The sequence below is a fragment of the Primulina tabacum genome, chromosome 12, assembly GCF_025594145.1.
Source record: "Primulina tabacum isolate GXHZ01 chromosome 12, ASM2559414v2, whole genome shotgun sequence".
Classification (NCBI taxonomy): Eukaryota; Viridiplantae; Streptophyta; class Magnoliopsida; order Lamiales; family Gesneriaceae; genus Primulina; species Primulina tabacum.
Window position 1 is genome coordinate 14,955,566 of NC_134561.1, and position 20,902 is coordinate 14,976,467.

Below are 20,902 nucleotides of genomic sequence, written 5' to 3' on the forward strand. Positions count from 1 at the left end.
GTGATGGATTAGTTGCTACTGAAAAGCAGAGGGAAATTGCAAGAAAGTATAAGAGGCGTCTTGAGTCATCCACACTTCAGATCTGCCACTGATGAGGTTTTATTCAGCTGATGCTTATGAAGGAGGAGGGGAAGGTGGGAAAAAGATTTCATCTTTAGAGGGCTTCAGAGATTAACTGTCATGAATTATCTAATTGGTTGTCCCTTTTGCAAGATGCCATTGAAAGGGAACTGAATCATGTAATCTGGATGAGATGTTATCAATAAAATTTTTGTTTCAATTCTGCTCGTTCCTTATCTGCATGATCTTATATTAGTTGGCAAACAGTTAACAATTGATAATGGCTAACTGAATAGTTAATAATTGATATTGACTAAACTGAATAGAAATTAACAACAATGACATAACAATATCATTGATATAATTAAGACAGATCATTAAACCCAATTATTGCGAAAATGAGAAAACTACACTCTGGTAATGGTTTGGTGAAGATTTCAACTGCTTGTTGTTCAGTTGGTATGTATTTGAAGGACGTTTGCTGAACATTTTTCGGATGCTTCAAACAAAATATTCTCTAATGAGCTACAATAGATCATGTTCTAAGATTTAACACCGATGAATTAAATCAAGTTTGGTTAAAAACCAAGGGGAAGAACTCGAAGTAATCCTTTGTGAAGAGACGTTATATTAGAAAGCATTTTACTATGTAAACTGAATAACCGAAAAGGGATAGATTGTTTTTGCAGTCATCAGTTCAGTTATGGTGACAGCTGAACAAATGGATACTCTAACTTATCCAAACAGTTTAAAAACAATAGTTAAAAGTTAAATACAAGATATGTTATGGAGTTCGGAGACTTCAACTGCTCCTACGTCACCCCTTCTACCGCCTCGGGTAGGATCCACTAAAAGACTTTGATTTATACCACCTTGTACAAACCCATCACCTAGGACTTACCCACTACCTAAACTGATTCCTAGATTAGACTGAAGGCAGCACCTTCCAATCAACACTTTTAATGTCTATGTGAGAAAGACATACACAGTTTAACGTCTTTGTGCAAGACTGTATTCGAGTGGATGAGAGTGTTTTTGTGTGAGAACTGAACAAGGATGTTCTACAACGAGGAATATGCTTCTAATCTAAGTATATGTCTATAAAGAATTCCCTCTGGGCTGAATGCTTCTCTTAGCTGATATAGTTTGAAGCGTGCCTTTCTTTTCTTCTTGTGTTGTTTTGTTTTTTTTTTTGTTTGAGCTTCACTGATCGTTCTTTATATAGGCTGGAAAACTGATTGTTACAGTGAGACTCATTGGTTGTATGTTGCTCTTGAATTCTTTTCTTGGACTTTGTGTCTCGACTTTTCGACTGCCTTCTGAAACGTTTTTGTCTTTAACGCTTTATGCAACGTCCATTATGTCCTTTGATGGATAATGGCTTTGTACCTTCACGTACGCTGGATTTCATTAAAGAGTTTGTCTTCATCCATAACGTAAGGATTCTAACTGATGCTTCGAACTGGTCAATTAAACTATCTTTCAGTTGGGCTGGTGAAATCAGTTGACTCGTCAGTTGAACTGATTTCACACTTGTTCATTTGGACTGATCAGCGGGGTTTCTTCTCAGTTGAACACTCCTTTGGCTGGCCAGGCTTATGAGGTTTTCCTGCTGAATCACCTCAACTGGACAATCAACAGACTGCTCAATTTTGATGTAACCAGTAGAGTGATTCATTTCGTGCAATCAGTTGGGTCTTTGTTTTGCGAAGAAAACATCTCCTGAATGATCCTAGATGCTGCCACACTAAGATAGATCATTAGTAACACAAATAACAAGTTTTGTTATCATCAAAATCAAGATTGCAACTTGAGTTCCACTATCAAGTTCAACATCTCCCCCTTTTTTATGATTACAAACCTGAGCAGTTAAGTGCATATATTCAGTTCAAGGGATAGAAAGTTTCAAATATCATTAAGGTTCCCCTTTAAACTGAATTTAATGAAATTAAAATAATCAAAAACTCAATCTCCAAAATGTTAAAACCTTTCAAAAGAGTTGACAGAATTAAGAAACAACTTTCAGTTGGTGAAGGAAAGAATTTTTCGTAACAACTGAGTTTTAAAACTTATTTAATCCTTTTGGATTGAGAAAAACCAAGAAGTCCCCATCAGAAAACTGAATAAAAACCCATATCTGAAAGATATTTATAGTCTTCATTTTCAAATATTATAATCATTCAAGAGTAATCTAGACAAGAGATTTGGAAATATCCATCAGTTACAATAAAAAACACAGCTGAACAATACGATGTTTTTTAAATAAATTTTGTATTTACTTTAGTACATATATCGTTGAACAGAAAATTACTACAACGGTAGCCGATTTAAACAACATCAGATATCAGTTGGTTTGTGTGACAGAACTGGATATATCATCAACATGGTTGCTTGACTGTTTGAACTGCTGCATCGGTTGTGAGTTTATCTTGCTAGAGAAACGAGGGTTAAACTGTGAACTGACTTCTTAGCAGGACTAACTGGTCGAGAAGACTTGACAGCTCGACTGGAATGCACTTGGTCATTTTAATCATCCAACGTCCCAGAATTTATGAGTTTCGTCTGAAGAACAGCTGACTGGTACGCTTGCAACAGAAGACTTGTTCAAGGAGCAATTTAGCTGTGCATCTTTGCAGATGATTTCAGTCCCTGCAACTAATTAAAACCCATAAGTAAAGTGTCTAAAGAAGTGGCTGTAACATTAGTCGCAGAGCCAATCTTCTCAACTCTTTGTTAGAGTAGGTGCCGTCGAGCCAAGTGTTGGCGAGTTCACAATGAAACTCATGTATAAACAATCTTTATTTTAATAAATTTGAAATTATTGTTTTGGCACATTTATCTGTATACCCATGCTAGTTGCATAGATAAAGTCCTTGAATATACAAATAGTAGAAAGAATATGAGATGTCATATGATGAGTATCATGAAACTCATATTTGGAATACTGTATTATCTAAACAGTTCCTAGTCGATTCAGCCGCCGCTAAGAAGGATATAGGCCGCTCGAGTTCGAGACTAGTATCTACGATGTGAGTATCATGTTTCATTGGTAGAGGACATTGTGATGTCCGAGCATGCAGATAGGTGCTCCTTGTAGAGTGCACTGAACAACCTCCATAAAGGACTTTCTAAGTGGTTCTCACTTATCGAGTGAAACGTCCTAGTTTATAGTTGTACACCATTAGTCCTTATGAGGGACAACATTGTGACTCTATGTGCTAGCCCTACACTTTGACTTGTTTACAGACTCTCAGGGGTCATCAGGTGGCAAGGTGGGTGTTCTGTCGAAACATATAGGAATCGATGCATGTCGTCGGGGATTCAGCGCTTACTTGGGTATGGATATCCTATGTGATCTCATGTGCATGTAGTATGAAATCTCTGCAGAATATGGTGGTAATTATGAAAGAGGTTCATAGATTACACCTAGATGCAACTACGACATGACAGTGGTATCGATTCATTGACAGCTCGCTATATACCAATGGTTGTCGGATCGATCGGGATAATGAGTTGAAGGGACCGTACTGTACGCTAACCATAATTGAATGGTTCTTGCAGGCACTATCATTTGATACATAGGGAATATGTAAGCGATGCTGCTAGGCGTTTAAATGATTGGTGGGTACTATCAGACTTGAGTTTGACGTTCTTGTTATCAAGGAGAGTTGATAAGTAAGAATAGAACAATTGGGGTATGCTCGTATAAGGAAATGTTTAGTGAATTATGGAGATGTGAACCCACGGCTAGTTGTATCAATGAACAATTGAGGGTCACACAAGTGCTAACTTTCTAGATCCCGTTGAGAAGTAAAATAGTTCAATGTGTTGAACGGCTTATAAGGAGTTTATAAGCGTAAATAAAAATAGAGTATGATTCTATAAGGAGAATGTAACTTTCAATTTGAGGAAGTGTTCCTAAATTAAAAGTTGGCCAAACGTAATGTATTTTGAAAATTGTGTTTCATATACATTATTGTGGACTAAATTAAATTAATTCAAGTGTTGAATTAATAAACACTAGTAGACTAGTAGAGTCCAAATAATTAAATTAATTCTAATGTTGGGTTAATTAAACAACATTGGTTGTAGAGCCAAATTAGAAATAATTATTAAACTAGTGGGCTTGAGTAAATCAAGTAATGGTTAAATGGTCTCAAATGTGTTTGAGACATTTAAATAAAGTTCATGGGCTTTGTAAATGTTACCAGCCTACTTAAAATGCATGCTTGGAAGGTGAAGGGTTGGAGACAACTTTTGAGTCAAAAGGCATGCATGTTTTGGGACAACACAACACCTTTTCACAACCAAGAAAAATGTCTCCCCTCTCTACTCCACCATGGCTGAAATTTTGAGCATTTTATTCTCCATATTTTTGTTCTTCAATTGTGAGGAAACACTGTGTAGAACCCGTAAATCAGTAGACGTATAAGCCATGCATAATTCCTAGATTTTTAAATTTAATTGACTTCATTGCATAATTATTTTAAATGCATTTAGTTTGAAGTTAATTATTTATTATTTCAGTTCAGCAGTTTGATTTTTAGCATTTCAGTATTTTCAGTGAGGCCGGACCGGAGCTGGAGTTTTGAGATAGAATTTAAGATTCGAGAAATATTTCCAGAAGTTAATTTAGCTAGTAACTAAGTTCATTTAAGTTAGAAAGGAAGGTTTGAAGATTTAATTTAATTATTTGAGGTGATTAAGAAATGAACTCATTTAAGTTATTAAATTAAGGGGTTAGCTCACTAAATTATTTAAAGGATTAGTAAGGCTTTCAAGGATTATTAGTTGACTAGATAATCAACATTTCCCTTTATTTTATCATGCATTTTTCGGCCACCCTTAGTGCTAGAAGATTCATTTTCCAACTCACCAACTTTGACCAATTCTTTGCATGTAATTAGTAGGATAATTCTAGGATTTTTGGGAGCACAATTTAATTAAATAAATGGACATATCCTAGTCTAGAATCAAGCTAAATTTGGCCACCACCTCCTAGAAGCATCCACCAACTCATTTGATATCAATTCAAAATTCAAATTCAAAAGGGGAGTGGACTTGGTCTTGATATGATCCTATATTTGTGCACCCTTCTCCTCACCTTCATAACCACTCAATCCCTCTCCCTCTCCACCGAAATACCTCACCATTCAGATCCATTTTCAGTGTAGAAAAATCTTGAGTCTTAGCTAGAGGGAAGGCAAGAAAAAATCGAGAACTAGAAAGAGCAAGAGAAGCGCTCCACCTCCTCCGTGCCGCGTCGTCGTTGTTTCGTTCGTTTTCTTTCAAAACGAAACCAGGCATGTCTAGATTTCTTTCAAACCTCAATCAAGTCATATTATCATTTATTTTTCAGTACATGATCATGTTTTAGCAAGCAAAAACCGAGATACATGTCAAAATATTTTTGGAACACACATGCAGAATTTCGGCCCTTTCATGACAAGCTTCACGTTTTTCTGAGTTTCTGTGGTTTCAGGTGATTGGTTCGATTCCAGGCTCCAAGGCGGCTTGTATACATGTAGTAGGATGCATTAGGACCATGTTGGTCCATTCAAACCAGCCCCATGCTTGCTGGAAATTCAGAATGACAGCAAGTCACTTAGGTGCAGAAAAATGTGGTTCGAAAATTCAGTTTCTTGTCAAGGGGTTGGATCTGATCTTGGCTGCCCCAAGGGCCTATAGCCATGGTTGGATCACTTCCCTAGCATGTCTAAGACGTGACTAAGTTGCCCTTTTGGTGGCTTGGTCCATGGTTCATCGGTTTTTAATCAAAACGTCACAACAGCCCCCTCCCCTCTCGGCCCTTCGGTTTTGACAGCACATGTACTTTCGAGTTGGTTGGCTTGGTGTGGATCTTGGTTGGCCTATGGCCCTTAGCCACGGTTCATATCATGCTCCTAGATGTCTAGATCGTGCCATGGTCAATCAAATGGCCACTGGAACGACGCAAGACATCGATCATAGCATAAACACTACACACGCACGCATGAGGGCCCTCGGTGAGAACTTTCGGGTGGTTGCTGGAATGAGGCAAATTGTGGCTGGCCTAGGGCCCTTAGCCATGGTTCAAATCACTCCTTGGGACGTTGTGGAGAGGCTTTGGTCGGTGGTTCAAGCCCCAATGGCCAAATTCTCGCAAACGACGTGATGCAAGCAAGGTCGCAGCTGCTGGAAATTACAGCAAGTTGCTGTGTAGTTTAGAAGGCTGTTGAGTTCTTGGTGGCTTTTAGCCCATGGCCTTGGACTGGACAGTGCCTCATTGAGTTGGGAAGGTCATGGTTTTGACCGTTTGTCATTCGGATCATTTTTGAGGTCGTACGAGAATTACGGTGCAATGTGCCAAATTGACTCTCGAAAGAGCGTTTCGTGTTTTGGCCTCCATTCCACCTAGATTTCGACCCTATCATTTTAGGAACATTATTTTATGATTTTTCAGCGTATTTTAATCATGACTATACGTCAGTCAGTGTCGGTTCAGGTTGGCTCGGAGTCATGATTAAATGCGAAGTCATTAGGCGTCATAGTCGCATCTTTTGAACGTAAATTGCATAGTTGGTCAAGTTTAAGCTATTGCATATTTTTCATGGCACAGTTAGGTTGCAGCGAGCCTGGGAACGATCCAATCCAATCCAGTTGGTAAAATTACAGGAATTTTCATTATGCCAGTTAATTATTTTACGTGCATTAAACAGAAAATGATTATTTTTGAGATTTATGCGATATGGCTTGTGGTTCATTCACTATGTGGGAGTGTTATTTTATACGGTCGCCAGTGACCGATCAGTTCAGTATGGTACCACCCGGTCGCCAGTGACCGGCCAGCTCAGTTCAGTTTCAGCCTCCCCGGTAGCCAGTTACCGATCAGTTCAGCTTAGTGCAGTGGCCACAGGCGTAAAACATAATCTCAACAGAAAATTTTATCAGATATTTCAGTACAGGCTCCAAGGAGCAAATATTTTTACAGTGACTTCCAGTTCAGTTATGCACGTATTATAATTGCTCAGTACAGATTATTTTCAGTATGCCTCAGGACAGGATATTTTATCTCATGCATATTTTAAATTCAGATTTTTACTCGTTACCTGCGATTTATGCATGCTGAGTCTTTAGGCTCACTAGACTTGATTGTTGTAGGTACTGATGAGGCCAGGGCCGAGGGCGGGGACCAGTGAGCCAGCTTGGGTTGGCAGTAGTGGCACCCGAGGACCTCAGAGCAGCAGTTGTTATTTTCTTCGCAAACAATTTTTATCAGTTGTTGGATATTTTTAAATCGTTATTGTTGGCAAAACTTTGATTTTCTTCCGCTGCAATATTTTGAAATATTGAACTTGATTCACCAGTGATTTTATGAATGAGGCCATTTAAGTTCTTTTAAAAAGAAAATTTTTAATTTTCCGCAAATTTTCAAGCAAGTAGTTCGAGGGCCTCCACAGTTGGTATCAGAGCGGTGGTTCTGTATAGGGTTTCACTACTACTGACCGCGAGAAGCTCACGAAGCCACGCCTTTGGTCTGTAAGTTTTTTCAGTTCAGCATTTTGTTCAGCATTTCAGTTATAGCATGAATTATTTTGTCAGCATGCTTCCAGATTTTAGTATTTCAGAGTTCATTTAAAATAAAGTATGGAATTATGCATGTTAGTTACGTATGGTTATGTTGGAACAGTATGCCCCCTAGACGCATTTTAGAGCGCAACAGAGAGGTGGAGCCTCGCCGAGAGGACAGAGAGGAGCATAGACCGGAGGGAGACCTACCACCCCCTCCACCGCCCCCACCGGACATGAGTGCCCAGATGTTAGCTGGGATGGCACAGTTCTTCGCACAGTTTGCGGGGGGCAATGCCGCAGCCGTAGCCGCAGCCGCAGCCAGGCCGACAGGGCCCGAGGCTGTTTATGAGCGATTCATGAAGATGCGCCCGAAGGAATTCTCTGGGACATCTGACCCCATGGTTGCCGAGGGATGGATCAAATCCCTCGAGGTTATCTTCGATTTTATGGAGCTGGGGGACGCAGACCGAGTCCGATGTGCCACCTACCTGTTCACTGGAGACGCCCGCTTATGGTGGGAAGGAGCTTCGGTAGCCCTGACCTTGGCTACACTTTCTTGGACCCGCTTTACGGAGGTTTTCTACTCCAAGTATTTTGCTGAGAAGGTTCGCACCAGGCTGACCACCGAGTTCATGAGTCTGAGACAGGGGGATATGTCGGTTACGGAGTTTATCCGTAAGTTCGAGAGGGGCTGTCACTTTGTGCCCCTGATAGCGAATGATGCCAAAGCCAAGCTGATGCACTTCCTGGTGGGTTTACGGCCGATCTTGCGCCGGGATGTTAGGGTATCTGACCCTGCTACTTATGAGATTGCCGTCTCCAAGGTCTTAGCCGCAGAGCAGGATCTGCGGGATATCGAGAGGGATCGCCAGGGCAAGCGCCCAGTCCAGGCACCGCACCGCCCTCCTCCTCTTCAGCATCAGCAGCAGAATAAGAGGCCTTTTCATGGACCGCCCAGGAACAGAGGCCAGCAGCGGCAGCAGCAGCAGCAGCGGGGACGCCCAGCCCCGAGGAATCGGGAGCACCCAGTCTGTCCCAGGTGCTCACGTCGCCATCCTGGAGCATGTATGGCTGGCTCAGGAAAGTGTTTTAAGTGTGGCAGTCCAGACCACATGTTGCTGCAGTGCCCTCAGAGGAATCTGCCTACCCCAGGGCAGAGTTTTTGCTCTCCATGCCACAGAAACCAACCCGGAGACTATGTTGTTGACAGGTACCTTTAAACTTTAAGTTATTCTTCGAATTTCAGCATTTTGGGAATCGGGATTTAGATTTTGAACTTAGAACTGTTATAGGATTGCATGCTCTACTCAGATTTATTTCGGGGAAATTAAGCTAGAGGAACCTAGACCTTTGCATGTCTATAAGTTTAGATCTTGTAGTGGGATTCAACTTAGAGCTTCGCTCTTTCTGGAAGAATTTTTATATCTGGTTCCGCTACCAAGGCCTTGATAGATTCAGGGGCCACTCACTCATTTATTTCGGAGGTCTTTGCAAACTTTCTCAAGATCCAGACCATTGGGCTAGATACAGCCTTTTCAGTAGTGTTGCCGTCAGGCGAGGAGATGGCAGCCACCAATGTTATCCGAGATATAGACCTTGAGCTGCACGGTAATCTTGTTTATGCGGATCTGATTGTGCTACCGATGCCGGAATTTGACATCATCCTAGGGATGGACTGGCTATTGAGGAACAGAGTGTTGATAGACTTCCAGCGGAGATCCGTTCTTGTCCGACCGCCTGGAATGGAGCAGTTCTTATTTGAGCCGGACAGGTACTTTCCTTTACCGCGCATTATTCCTTATGTTCAGGCTAGGAAGCTCATGCATAGAGGGTGTCGGGCATTTCTAGCAACCCTTTTATCTGTCCCCGAGGAACCCAGCCAGTCAGCCTCAGATGTTCCGGTTGTCAGAGATTTCTTAGACGTTTTTCCCGAAGACGTCTCTGGTATGCCACCAGAGAGAGAGGTGGAGTTTTCCATTGAGCTTATGCCAGGTACGGCTCCGATATCCAAAGCGCCATACCGACTAGCACCGACAGAGATGGCAGAGCTTAAGAAGCAGATCCAAGACCTTCTTGACAAGAAGTTCATTCGCCCGAGCTTTTCTCCATGGGGCGCGCCAGTCTTATTCGTGAAAAAGAAGGATGGCTCGATGAGGCTTTGCATTGACTACCGGGAGTTGAACAGGGTTACAGTGAAGAATAAATACCCACTCCCGAGGATTGAGGATCTGTTTGATCAGTTGCAGGGAGCTTCGATTTTCTCCAAGATAGATCTGCGTTCCGGTTATCACCAGTTGAGGGTGAGAGATGCTGATGTCTCGAAGACAGCTTTCAGGACTCGTTATGGTCACTACGAGTTCCTAGTGATGCCGTTCGGTCTGACGAATGCGCCAGCGATCTTCATGGATCTAATGAATCGCGTATTTCAGCCGTACCTCGACCAGTTTGTGATAGTGTTCATAGATGACATTCTCGTCTACTCCAAGAGTCGGGAGGAGCACAGCAGGCATCTGACCATAGTGTTGCAGACATTGCAGAAACATAAACTATTCGCAAAGTTCAGTAAGTGCGAATTCTGGTTAGAGAAGGTGGCGTTCTTGGGCCACATCGTTTCTAGCAGTGGCATTGAGGTAGACCCGGCGAAAGTTGCAGCAGTCAGAGATTGGGTTGTGCCTCAGAATGCATCCGAGATCCGCAGTTTCCTTGGGCTAGCAGGATATTACAGAAAATTCATCCAAGGATTTTCCTCTATTGCCGTTCCACTCACAGCACTGACAAAGAAAAATGTGAAGTTTGTGTGGAGCGAGGAGTGTCAGAAGAGCTTCGATACTTTGAAGCAAGCTCTTATCTCAGCACCCGTTTTGGCTGTACCGTCAGGATCTGGTGAGTTTGTCCTTTATACCGATGCTTCGAAGCTTGGTTTAGGTGCAGTTTTGATGCAGCATGGGAGAGTGATAGCGTATGCTTCTCGACAGCTGAAAATCCACGAGAAGAACTACCCCACCCATGATCTGGAGTTAGCGGCCGTAGTTTTTGCTTTGAAGATTTGGAGGCACTATCTGTATGGGGAGAAGTGTCAGATCTTTACCGACCATAAGAGCCTCAAGTATTTCTTTACGCAGAAGGAGCTGAACATGCGTCAGAGGCGTTGGTTGGAGCTTGTGAAAGACTACGATTGTGACATTAGCTACCACCCGGGTAAAGCTAATGTAGTTGCGGATGCTTTGAGCAGGAAAGTCGCAGTGATGGCTCATTTGACGATTCAGAAACCTCTTCAGATCGAGATGCAGAGGTTCGATCTTGAGACTTACCCTCGAGGTAGAGTTCCTCGTTTATCTACCTTGACTATCCAGTCCTCTCTTATTGACCGTATTCGCAGCGGTCAGGCAGCAGATGAGCAGTTGGCACAGTGGAAGAAGAGAGATGAAGCTAAGGGCAGTGTTTTGTATTCAGTCAGCGACGGTATTGTGAGATACCGAGATAGGATATGGGTTCCTAGCAGTGATTCTATCCGAGCAGACATCTTATCAGAGGCCCATACGTCCCCGTACTCCATTCACCCTGGGAGTACGAAGATGTACAAAGATCTGCAGCTACTGTATTGGTGGCCAGGAATGAAGAAGGACATCAGGCGTTTTGTATCCGAGTGCCTGACTTGCCAGTTAGTGAAGGCCGAGCATCAGAGACCAGCAGGTTTGCTCAAGCCTCTCCCTATTCCCGAGTGGAAGTGGGAGAATGTTACCATGGACTTTGTGACCGGATTGCCGAGGTCAGCCAGAGGATCGAATGCTATCTGGGTGATTGTAGATCGTCTTACCAAATCAGCGCACTTCTTGCCTATTAAGACGACTTTCACCATGGTTCAGTATGCAGAGCTGTATATCCGAGAGATAGTCCAACTCCACGGTATTCCAGTTTCTATCGTATCCGACAGAGATCCCAGATTCACTTCCTCGTTTTGGAAGAGTTTGCATTCGACTTTGGGTACGAAGTTGCTGTTTAGCACAGCTTTCCATCCGCAGATAGATGGACAGTCGGAGCGAGTTATTCAGATCTTAGAGGATCTTCTCCGTGCTTGCATCATTGATTTCTCTGGGAGTTGGGAGTCGAACTTACCATTGGTAGAGTTCACCTATAACAACAGTTTCCAGTCGTCTATAGGTATGGCTCCGTATGAAGCGCTGTATGGTCGCAAGTGTAGATCTCCTGTTCATTGGGATGAAGTAGGAGAGAGAGCAGAGTTGGGTCCAGAGATTGTTCAGCAGGCAGCAGATGTAGTAGTCAAGATCCGTGATAGGATGAGGACTGCTCAAAGCCGACAGAAGAGTTATGCCGATCAGCGGAGGAGAGAGTTAGAGTTTGCAGTGGGCGATCATGTCTTCGTGAAAGTGGCACCTATGAAGGGTGTCATGAGATTTGGCAAGAAAGGGAAGCTCAGTCCGAGATTCATTGGACCGTTTGAGATCCTCGACAGAGTTGGGACGCTAGCGTATCGTGTGGCTCTTCCGCCGAATCTGGCCGGAGTACACAATGTCTTTCACGTCTCCATGCTGAGGAAGTATATGGCAAATCCTTCGCATGTGCTGAATTTCGAGCCGTTGCAACTTACTCCGAACTTATCTTATGAGGAGAGACCCGTGCAGATCCTAGACAGACAGGAGAAGAAACTTCGGAACAAGTTGGTTAAGCGAGTCAAAGTCAAATGGCTCAACCATTCAGAGGAGGAAGCTACGTGGGAGTCTGAGCCGGAGATGAGAAGTCGATACCCCGAGTTATTCGGGGAGTTCTAATTTCGAGGACGAAATTAATTTAAGGGGGGGAGGATTGTAGAACCCGTAAATCAGTAGACGTATAAGCCATGCATAATTCTAGATTTTTAAATTTAATTGACTTCATTGCATAATTATTTTAAATGCATTTATTTGAAGTTAATTATTTATTATTTCAGTTCAGCAGTTTGATTTTTAGCATTTCAGTATTTCAGTGAGGCCGGACCGGAGCTGGAGTTTTGAGATAGAATTTAAGATTCGAGAAATATTTCCAGAAGTTAATTTAGCTAGTAACTAAGTTCATTTAAGTTAGAAAGGAAGGTTTGAAGATTTAATTTAATTATTTGAGGTGATTAAGAAATGAACTCATTTAAGTTATTAAATTAAGGGGTTAGCTCACTAAATTATTTAAAGGATTAGTAAGGCTTTCAAGGATTATTAGTTGACTAGATAATCAACATTTCCCTTTATTTTATCATGCATTTTTCGGCCACCCTTAGTGCTAGAAGATTCATTTTCCAACTCACCAACTTTGACCAATTCTTTGCATGTAATTAGTAGGATAATTCTAGGATTTTTGGGAGCACAATTTAATTAAATAAATGGACATATCCTAGTCTAGAATCAAGCTAAATTTCGGCCACCACCTCCTAGAAGCATCCACCAACTCATTTGATATCAATTCAAAATTCAAATTCAAAAGGGGAGTGGACTTGGTCTTGATATGATCCTATTTTTGTGCACCCTTCTCCTCACCTTCATAACCACTCAATCCCTCTCCCTCTCCACCGAAATACCTCACCATTCAGATCCATTTTCAGTGTAGAAAAATCTTGAGTCTTAGCTAGAGGGAAGGCAAGAAAAATCGAGAACTAGAAAGAGCAAGAGAAGCGCTCCACCTCCTCCGTGCCGCGTCGTCGTTGTTTCGTTCGTTTTCTTTCAAAACGAAACCAGGCATGTCTAGATTTCTTTCAAACCTTAATCAAGTCATATTATCATTTATTTTTCAGTACATGATCATGTTTTAGCAAGCAAAAATCGAGAGCCATGTCAAAATATTTTTGGAACACACATGCAGAATTTCGGCCCTTTCATGACAAGCTTCACGTTTTTCTGAGTTTTGTGGTTTCAGGTGATTGGTTCGATTCCAGGCTCCCAAGGCGGCTTGTATACATGTATTAGGATGCATTAGGACCATGTTGGTCCATTCAAACCAGCTCCATGCTTGCTGGAAATTCAGAATGACAGCAAGTCCCTTAGGTGCAGAAAAATGTGGTTCGAAAATTCAGTTTCTTGTCAAGGGGTTGGATCTGATCTTGGCTGCCCCAAGGGCCTATAGCCATGGTTGGATCACTTCCCTAGCATGTCTAAGACGTGACTAAGTTGCCCTTTTGGTGGCTTGGTCCATGGTTCATCGGTTTTTAATCAAAACGTCACAACAGCCCCCTCCCCTCTCGGCCCTTCGGTTTTGACAGCACATGTACTTCGAGTTGGTTGGCTTGGTGTGGATCTTGGTTGGCCTATGGCCCTTAGCCACGATTCATATCATGCTCCTAGATGTCTAGATCGTGCCATGGTCAATCCAATGGCCACTGGAACGACGCAAGACATCGATCATAGCATAAACACTACACACGCACGCATGAGGGCCCTCGGTGAGAACTTTCGGGTGGTTGCTGGAATGAGGCGAATTGTGGCTGGCCTAGGGCCCTTAGCCATGGTTCAAATCACTCCTTGGGACGTTGTGGAGAGGCTTTGGTCGGTGGTTCAAGCCCCAATGGCCAAAATTCTCGCAAACGACGCGATGCAAGCAAGGTCGCAGCTGCTGGAAATTACAGCAAGTTGCTGTGTCGTTTAGAAGGCTTGTTTGAGTTCTTGGTTGGCTTTTAGCCCATGGCCTTGGACTGGACAGTGCCTCATTGAGTTGGGAAGGTCATGGTTTTGACCGTTTGTCATTCGGATCATTTTTGAGGTCGTACGAGAATTTACGGTGCAATGTGCCAAATTGACTCTCGAAAGAGCGTTTCGTGTTTTGGCCTCCATTCCACCTAGATTTCGACCCTATCATTTTAGGAACATTATTTTATGATTTTTCAGCGTATTTTAATCATGACTATACGTCAGTTCAGTGTCGGTTCAGGTTGGCTCGGAGTCATGATTAAATGCGAAGTCATTAGGCGTCATAGTCGCATCTTTTGAACGTAAATTGCATAGTTGGTCAAGTTTAAGCTATTGCATATTTTTCATGGCAAAGTTAGGTTGCAGCGAGCCTGGGAACGATCCAATCCAATCCAGTTGGTAAAATTACAGGAATTTTCATTATGCCAGTTAATTATTTTACGTGCATTAAACAGAAAATGATTATTTTTGAGATTTATGCGATATGGCTTGTGGTTCATTCACTATGTGGGAGTGTTATTTTATACGGTCGCCAGTGACCGATCAGTTCAGTATGGTACCACCCGGTCGCCAATGACCGGCCAGCTCAGTTCAGTTTCAGCCTCCCCGGTAGCCAGTTACCGATCAGTTCAGCTTAGTGCAGTGGCCACAGGCGTAAAACATAATCTCAACAGAAAATTTTATCAGATATTTCAGTACAGGCTCCAAGGAGCAAATATTTTTACAGTGACTTCCAGTTCAGTTATGCACGTATTATAATTGCTCAGTACAGATTATTTTCAGTATGCCTCAGGACAGGATATTTTATCTCATGCATATTTTAAATTCAGATTTTTACTCGTTACCTGCGATTTATGCATGCTGAGTCTTTAGGCTCACTAGACTTGATTGTTGTAGGTACTGATGAGGCCAGGGCCGAGGGCGGGGACCAGTGAGCCAGCTTGGGTCGGCAGTAGTGGCACCCGAGGACCTCAGAGCAGCAGTTGTTATTTTCTTCGCAAACAATTTTTATCAGTTGTTGGATATTTTTAAATCGTTATTGTTGGCAAAACTTTGATTTTCTTCCGCTGCAATATTTTGAAATATTGAACTTGATTCACCAGTGATTTTATGAATGAGGCCATTTAAGTTCTTTTAAAAAGAAAATTTTTAATTTTCCGCAAATTTTCAAGCAAGTAGTTCGAGGGCCTCCACAACTTTGTTCCAGAGCCTCTTTTCCTGTCTGTCCAAAATTTGTGTGGGTCTCTCTACGAATTATAGATGCGGTGTCAGCTGAAGTGGATCATAATTAAGAACATGTGAAGGATTCAACATGTACTTACGCAGCATGGAGACGTCGAACAGATCATGAACTCCCGCCAGATTCGACGGTAATGAAACTCCGTACGCAAGTGTCTCAACTCTTTCTAGGATCTCAAATGGTCCAATAAATCTAGGGCTGAGATTGCCCTTCTTCCCGAACCTCATCACACCCTTCAGCGGTGCGACCTTCACGAACACATGATCCCCTATTGCGAACTGAAGATCTCGCTGTCTCTGATCAGCATAGCTCTTCTGACGACTCTGTGCAGTCCTCATCCTGTCTCTAATCACGGCCAGTAGATCTGTTGTCTGTCTGCCAATATCCGGTCCAAACTCTGCTCACTCTCCTACCTCATCCCAATAAACTGGCGACATACACTTCTTCCCGTAAGGTACCTCGTGTCGAGCCATACCTATTGAAGCCTGGTAACTTTTTTTGTATGTGAACTTCACAAGAGATAACTTCGGCTCCCAGCTACCCTGGAAGTCGATCATGCAAGCTCAGAGTAGGTCATCCATAATCTGAATCACTCTCTCTGACTGGCCGTCTTTCTAAGGATGGAAGGCGGTACTAAACAATAACTTCGTACCAAGCTCCCGGTGAAGACTCTTCCTGAATGCATACGTGAACCTCGGATCCGTGTCTGATACAATGGACACTGGAATCACATGCAGTCTGACTATCTCTCTGATGTACAGCTCTACGTACTGAGTCATGGTGAATGTCTTCTTGATCGGTAATAAATGAGCTGATTTAGTGAGCCGATCAACAATCAGCCAGATGGCGTCAAATCCTCCAATAGCCCTCGGAAGCCCTGTCACGAAATCCATAGTACTATTCTCCCATTTCCACTCGGGAATAAGAAGTGGTTTCAGCTTCCCTGCAGGTCTCTGATGCTCTGCCTTGACCTGCGGACAAGTCAAACACTCGGAGACAAACCGCAAAATATCTCTCTTCATGCCCGGCCATCAATACAGAGTTTGTAAATCCTTATACATCTTCGTACTCCCTAGTTGGATGGAGTACGGGGTGCTGTGTGTCTCACTCAAGATATTTTCTCGGAGAGAATCACTGTCAGTAACCCATAGGCCCTATATCTGACTGTGTCGTCCACAACTGTATACAGTTTCTGGCCTTTAGCCTCGTCCCTCTGTCTCCATTTCTGTAACTGCTCATAAGAAATCTGCCCTGTCCGGATTCTGTCTCTCAAAGTTGGCTATACTGTCAGAGTAGCAAGATTCGGGGCCTCGCCCCTGGCATAAACTGCAAGCTCAAATCTCTGAATCTAAGCATGTAGTGGTCTTTGTACTGACAGATGAGCAATCACTGCATGATTCCTGCTCAGAGCATCTGCAACTACGTTAGTCTTACCCGGATGGTAGCTAATGTCACAATCATAGTCCTTCACCAGCTCAAGCAATCTCCTCTGTCGCATGTTCAGTTCCTTCTGTGTGAAGAAGTACTTCAGGCTCTTATGATCTGTGAAAATCCTGCACTTCTCCCCATACAGATAGTGTCTCCAGATTTTCAGGGAAATACCACTGCGGATAGCTCGAGGTCATGAGTCGGATAATTCTTCTAATGGACCTTCAGCTGTCTGGATGTGTAGGCTATCACTATGTCATGCTTCATAAGAACCACGCCCAAACCAAGCTTAGATGCATCGGTATATACCACAAACTCTCCTTGCCCTGATGGCATAGCTAGTACTGGTGCAGTGGTCAATGATAGCTTCAGTCTGTCAAAGCTCTCCTGACACTCTGGTCCCCAGATAAACTTGGCGTTGTTCTTCGTCAAGGCGATCATAGGCACCGTAATACAAGACAAGCCCTGGATAAACTTCCTGTATTAACCTGTCATTCCCAAGAAACTGGAGATCTCTGTCACGTTATTCGGAACTGGCCAATCTCTGACTGCCTCTACTTTGCAGGGGTCGACCTCTATGCCATCCTGAGATACAATGTGGCCCATGAATGCCACCCCGTCGAGCCAAAACTCACAGTTGCTGAACTTGGCATACAATCGCCTATCCTCAATTTACTAGTTCATACAATTGGGTCCCTAAAATTCTCAGATCAAACAATTAAATTCTTAATTCCCAATAGGTAGAGCATGCATCCTAATTCCTTCTATGTTATCAATCCCAATAAATAAATCATCAAGCAAACATTAAATCCAAGCAATCATGCGAAAATAAAAATCTTAAACAAAATGGTTACCGAAAATCATTATCGAGTCTGGCGCTGCCTTCGCCTCCTCAGCATGCATCACATAATCTCGGCCAGTAGTGGAGTCCTTGTTCCTGAAAGGGGATCATTTAAGATGCTTGCTTGCGCAACGGAAGTTTCAAAAATTATTTTCATACAAGAACCGAGCAACCTAAATACTATAGTGTGTAGCAAATACAATAAAACACAAAATGTCATACATATGGTGTTTTAAAGATATAAACCTATCAATCTTTCAAGATTGATGTTGGCTTCAACTAAGTTGTAAACAACTTAGCTCTTGTATAGTTGACCCTCTACAAGCTTTCCTTGTTCTTGGACTCCTTCCTTCAAATTAGGTCCAACACCAACAAGCTAAATCCATTCTAATTTTGCACTAGAAAAATTAGAGCATTTTTCATTTCAGAAGAGAGTGTTTCCTCAACAAAATGAAGAAGAAAATTTTAGGAGAATTGGTGCTCAAATTTTGGCCACCATGCGTATGAGGAGAGAAGGAATTGTTTTTCTTGGTTGGACAAAAAGTAAAGTAAGCATGTGCATGCCATGCCTTGGATATTGAAAAGTAGTCTCTAACCTTTGACCTCTCAAGCATGCAATTCTATTTGGGCTTGTAACAATTACAAAGCTCATTGACTTTTATTTAAATGTTTCAAACATATTTGATATCATTTAAATTTTACTTGATTTTACTCAAGCCCACTAGTTGAATAATTATTTCCTATTGATCTCTACAAGACCCAATATTGTTTAATTAATTCAACCCTTGAATTAATTTAATTATTTGGACTCTACTAGGCCCACTAGTGTTTAACTAATTCAATACTTGAATTAATTTAATTTATTCCATAATAATGTTTATGAAAATCACAATTTTTAAATACATTATTTTTTCGCCAACTTTTAATTTAGGAACACTTCCTCAAATTAAAAGTTACATTCTCTTTATAGAAGTCATACTTCTATTTTTGGTTGCGCTTATATACTCCTTTATAAGCCGTTCAACACATTGAACTAATTTATTTCTCAACGGGATCTAGAAAGTTAGCACTTGTGTTACCCTCAATGGTTCAATGATACAACTAGCCGTGGGTTCACATCTTAATGTGATTCGGGAATAAACATGTCCTTATATGAGCATACCCCAGTTGCTCCATTCTTACTTATCAACTCCTTGATAATAAAAACGTCATAACTCAAGTCTGATAGTACCCAACCAATCATGTTAAACGCCTATCAGCATCGCTTACATGATTCCCTAGGTATCAAATGATAGTGTCTGCAAGAACCAATCTAATATGGTTAGCGTATATTATTGTCTTTTCATCTCATATATCCCGACTGATTCGACAACTATTGGTATATCAAGAGCTGTCAAAGAATCGATACTATGTGTCATGTCGTAGTTGAATCGATGGTGTAATCTATGAAACCATTTCATAATTATCACCATACTCTGATCAAAGATTTCATACTACATATAGAGATTGTATAGGATATCCATATCCGAAGGTAAGCGGTGAATCCCCGACTACAATGCATCGACTCCTATATGTTTCGACAAAACACCCAACCTTGCCACATGATGACCCCATGAGAGTCGGTAAACAAGTTAAAGTGCAAAGCTAGCACATAGAGTCTCAATGTTGTCCCGGGTCAAAAGGACTAATGGTGTACAATCATAAACTAGGACATTTATACTCAATAAGTGAGAACCACTTGGACAGTCCTATATGGAGGGTTGTTCAGTGCACTCTACCAGGAGCACCTATCTCCATGCTTGGACATCACAATGTGCCTGTGGGGACCCGGACGCTAATTCACGTCTTATTCATTATTAATGTCAAATATAACAATCAAGAAAAGTGGGACTAAATTTTTTTCTTTTTAATTTACAAATATAAGTGCAGAAACGTAATAATAATCTATCTGATATACATGTCAATATCAAAGTACACGTCCTGTACTACATGTCTCCATCTCAACTAGGTTCAACGACTATACATTCAGTGCTGAATCCTATCCTGCTTCTGGGCCCGGATCTCCACGCTAACTATAATCTCACATCTTCTTCCTGATCCTGATTCTGTCCCACCTGTTGTCATGCACACATACAAACAAGACAACAGCCGGATAACTCAGGTGAGAATCATTCCCAGTATAAATCATGTATACATGCATTTCATATAAACAGATATAAAAGCATGAAATAGATATTCATAACATGTATCAAATCAGAAACATAAATCAATACAAACTCTGAATCAGACTCCGTGATTCTTAGACTCTGACTCGACTCATCCTAATCTAGGGATCCCGATCTGAATAATAACATACACCCACCTACACTCCCGATCGAGGTGATAGTACGTTCTTATTCGCGGGCTTTGGTTCTTTCCATATCGAACATCAGTAATAGAAGAAACTCCAATTCTATCCACTTCGATATAACCAAACGTCCGGCGTCTTGGAGAATCAGCCACTAACTAGGCATATCAGCCTTGGCATGTCCTGCCAAACCTCTGTGACAATGTGCAATGGGCCCAGTGACGATTCCATCACTTTCAGGCACCCTTGTCACGAGATCAATCGTCTAAGACTAGGCGTATCAGCCTATGACTCAATACATAAATCAATATACCAAAGATAACAATCACATCAATTACAAATATCAATGCAATAAGATGAAGTATGTGATTTTGGGAAACTAAAGTCAAATCAAACTCGAGTTGTGCAATCCTGCATCAACATCAATTTATACATTTCTCTTCTCGGTCTGACGAAGTCGAAGTCTCGAAGTCAAATCTGTCCATATCAATCTTGTAATAACAAAGGTTGAGGAGTGTAATATCAATACACCAATCAAATAAATACTGGATATAATCAGAATTTAATCAAATTCTGTTTCAACGGCATAACTGTACAATCTCGAAATACCGAAAATACAATATCAGTATACACAATCAACAACTCATCTGATCCAAATCTTAATAATATCAATATACCCAGCAATACAGTATCAATCAAATATCAATCCCAACACCTCATAATCGATAACAATACAATTCTGATATCAAATCGGTCTAATCATAATC